The sequence below is a fragment of the Lactuca sativa genome, chromosome 9 (assembly GCF_002870075.4).
Source record: "Lactuca sativa cultivar Salinas chromosome 9, Lsat_Salinas_v11, whole genome shotgun sequence".
NCBI lineage: Eukaryota > Viridiplantae > Streptophyta > Magnoliopsida > Asterales > Asteraceae > Lactuca > Lactuca sativa.
The window spans coordinates 183,157,818-183,162,472 of NC_056631.2; positions in this window are offsets into that span (position 1 = coordinate 183,157,818).

The window sequence follows — 4,655 nt, forward strand, 5'->3', positions numbered from 1 at the left end:
CGTTTGGATGTTATCTGTGCTTACCCTCTTGTATTGTGTAATGAGTTGTATAACATCGTAAATTTTCAAATAAAATTTTCATTTAAAATCGTATATTTCTCATAACATATTTCACATAAATCTCATTTAGTTAATTTACAAATCACAACTCCATAAGTGTTTGATTAAAATCCAGGATCTTCAAAACATAACTCTTTAATTGGTGTGTGTACAATCAAGTCGGTGCCTTCCCGCAATCTTAAGAAAACCTGAAACACATAAAACATAACACGATAAGCACGAAGCTTAGTGAGTTTCCCAAAATACCACATACAAACACATTAGCCACTCGAGGCTATAACTCTGTAAGACCCTCCGGTCTATGTGTCTCAGTGGGATCCTCCAGTCCCATGGCTCGTTGGAACCTATGGTCCAGTCTAAGTGAGGACCCTTCGGTCTCACTGCTTGTTGGACCCTCCGGTCCGGTCTAAGTGAGGACCCTCCAGTCTCACAGCTCATTGGACCCTCCGGTCCGGTCTCAGTAACACATAATAACAATACTCGGCATAAATCACAGAGACATAATGCAGAATATCAAAATACACAAATAAGCACATAAGAGATCTCAATCACACAAGGATACCACTCATGGTAAGTATAGTGAGAAGACTCACCTCGACAGCAAGCAAGCATCCTTGCTCTCAAATCTCGATCTAGCCACCGCCTAGCACATAGGTTACTTATCTCAATAAATATTCAATTCTCGACTCTAAATTACCAAATGCTACTCCTCTCTTTCCAACTCTTGAATTGGGTAAAAGACCATTTTACCCCTCCATGGTCTCCAATACTCATGTAGACCAAACCCTAAAGTCAATAGAAGTCAAACTCGAGTCAACAGTCCATGTTTGACCCGAATCATCGAGTGCACTCTTGCGACTCGTCGAGTCCACTCGTTTTCTTAGAAGTCTCAAGAAGGTCTAGCTCAACTCGTCGAGTTGACCCCCAACTCGCCGAGTTATCGCACAATCAAACCCATCGGGACAAACCCTCACCGACTCGTCGAGTCAGGCCATGGACTCGGCGAGTCCCTTCGATCTAATTCCTCATTCAGACGATTTCAAACAGTCTATCACTCCAAACACTAGATCTGTCATCTCAAGGCTCAATAAGGACGTAAAGCTTCGATATTTACGTTCATGCATGATGTTAGTGCTCTAAAATGCTAATACAAGCCCTTCATGAATGATTAAGCCCAAAACCCTCATATGGATGAATAAAGTTGGGACACCTAGACTCTAAGGACCTCACAAGGTCCAAATCTGAGGTCTAGACTCTTTGATAACTCATGTTACTCAAAAACCCAACAAAAGATGGCAAAAAGCCCTAAAACTCCATAGATATGAGATCTATCCAATATAAGAAGAAAGGTGAAGACTTCATATCTTCCTCAAGAGCTTTGGACAGGAAATCACTGGATCCAATAGCCTCACCTCCAGCTCCTTGCTTGATAACCTCATCCTCTTCCTCAAATGATGCACAAGAACCATAATATGAGCTTCTCTCTCACTCTCTAGCTCAAATAGCAATTAGGGTTTGCTCTTAGGGGTGTAGGGTAACTGATGAGACAAAATGGAGGCTATAAGTGTCCTTAAATAGGTCACGGGCCCGAGAATTTAGGGTTTTGTAACATCCAGATTCCCAGGTATCTTATTTTAAGTATTTTATATTGAATTTTAGAGAAGTACTCGGCGAGTAGGCGTCCAGACTCGCCGAGTAGGATCGCGATGTTCTGGCTTGATTTATTGGAGGACTCGGCGAGTCCACGCTGTTTAATGAAACCCTAATTTCTCGGGTTTGGGACCTATTTAAGGACCCTTATAGCCACCATTCGCGGCTACCAGACCCTTGAGAGGAAGCTTAAGAGTATTTGAGCATTTGTGAGAAGGAAGAAGCCATTTTTGATCTTTGTGGGAAGATTTTACAAGAAAGAAGGAAGGAGGACAAGAAAGGAAGGTTGAGAAGCTCAGATCTATCACCCATTTCATCAGAGGAGGCTACTTGAGGTACTAATCTGTGCTCAATCTCGTGTTCTTGGCGTTCTAGTTGAATCTAGGGTTTTCTTATGTCTTCTTGGGATTGGATCCGAAGTTTGTGAGGTCCCAAGGTGGAGTCCTTCTTAGATCTGGACCTTAAGAGGTCCAGAGAGTCCTATGCATCTTTCTTTTTGCTATTCCTTTAGAGATATGGCCCTAGGTTGCCATTTTAGTGGTTATTTCACCCAAAGAAGCTTTATGGTCACTGCATGAGTGTAAAGGTTGGACCTTTACGTGATTATAGTGGTTGGGAAGGCCAGATCTATGGATTAGAGGAACAGATATGACCGCAGGAGGTCATTTGAGTATGACCATGGCGGAAACTCGCCAAGTCCATAAGTGGACTCGACGAGTTGAGTCGAGTTGCCCCACGACTCGCGATCTGTGACGACCCATGGAGTTTAGGGTTGACTCAGCGAGTCAAGTGAGGACCAGGGGCGAAGAGGGCAGGTGTGTACTCGCTGAGTCACTCTAGTGCACTTGGCGAGTCGGGTCAAAGTGTGACCATTGACTTTTAAGGTTTCAGTCAACAGTCGGACTTTTGAATCAAGGGGGGGGGGGGGGGGGGTAAAATGGTCTTTTACCCTTCTGAGGGATCGTAGAAGGGGATTTAATCTAGCCTTTGAGAGCCATTATTTATTTGAGGATATTGTGTATGTGATTAGGTGGAGACTAGATCAGTAGATTCGTGTGTGAGATCATCCGAGATACCCGAGGTGAGTCTTCTCACTATACATTACCTAGAGTGGTATTTATGTGTAGACCGGAGGGTCTTGTGTGTTATGTGTATGTATGATATTATGTGCATTGTGATATATGTATGCTATGTGTTGTATAGACCGGACCGGAGGGTCCAACGATATAGACCGAACCGAAGGGGCCAATGATACAGACCGGACCGAAGGGTCCAACGAGCTATGACCGGATCAGAGGATCCAACGAGCTACGGGACTAGAGGGTTCTGCTGAGACACATCGACCGGAGGGTCGTATTATATCCTCGAGTGGCGTATGTGTTGTATGTGGTATTTTGGGGAACTCACTAGGCATTTATGCTTACAGTTGTTGTGTGATGTGTTTCAGGTACTAGCAAGGATCGCAGGAAGGCACCGACATGATCAGTACACACATGAGGAGCTTTTTATATATATATGATCTTGTGATATGTTTTATGGAGTGTTATGTGATACATTGAGATTTTTATAATATGGTGAATGAAAGTATGTTTTGAAAATGAAAAATTGTTATGAAAATTTACGTCGTTACAGGTTTCCTTCAACAGCGCTGACTCGGTGAGTCGGCTCACAGACTCGTCGAGTCAGCTCATTAATCCACGTCACCAACCGCGACTCTACTCGACGAGTTGAGGCACCAACTCGTTGAGTCACCCATGCAAACTCATATAGAAATTCTATACCTCGGAACCAGGATGTTACAATTCTCCCCCACTTAATTTGATTTCGCGCACAAAATTGCTCTTTAGCATCACACAGATCAAAACCCAATGGCCCGGGAAGCACCACCAAAAAGGATTTCATGCCATACAACTGTCTTCCTCTATAGACACCTGAATCCAAACAGGAACTCCTAAATCCGGAATAAAACCGACCTCTCTGCCGCTAAGATACCTCCTTCTGGCTTTCCAAAATCTGGAAACTCCAGTGGCCTGACCCACTGCCCGACCGCCCTCTCAAGATATTACCATGTTATTCGCTACTTGAATAACAGACCCTGATAACTAACTGCCCCTCCGATTCTCACAAAACAAAGTCCAACAATCGGCTACCGATCACTCATACCAAACGTACTAAACGATCCAAATCACACTCCAAGGAACGAAAAGGGTCACATTACACCAGAGACCCATCCACTGCTCTGCAATCGAAACCCACCGGATCAATGGGCTCTCAACACCCTGTCCTTAGACACAAGAAATAATGATGCTCACTCATAAATATCCTCTGTCGTCTAAAATCGTAAGCTCCATCTTCCTCCCCAATATTCCATTCAACACTTTAGCACCAGGTCAACTCCCGACCCATCAGTTGAACCTCCAAAAGTTACCCAAAGCATGCCCCAGAACGTCTCGCCGACTTCCTTCTCACAACAACTATCTCGTCCCGTTATGACAGACAAGTCACGAAGTTCTCTTTACCCCAAGCGAATACTACAATCGCAATCGAAGATCGACTCACCCCCGACCTCTATCGTGTACTGCTCATTAGTTACATGTGTCTCGCAGTACCTCCCGTACCAAATCACTGACCTACTCAGGTCTAAGACATCAAATGACAACCAATACCCCTCAACATGGAACCCATCTCTGAATCTAAAATCTCATTTCTCCTACCTAATGCACCACCAGAGCCAAACTCAAACCCGAGAGTCTGGTCCGCCCCAGAAATAGAACCACTCGTCCCAATGAACCACTCAACTCATGACCCACAACCCGTGCGTACATCACTTATCTAATTCCTTCTAACTTGTAATATTCACACCTTACTCAGGATATAACGATTCCCGATCATTGAGGAGACCCCAGTCTCGCCCCTGCTCCGACCACCGGGCTTCCAAAAACTCA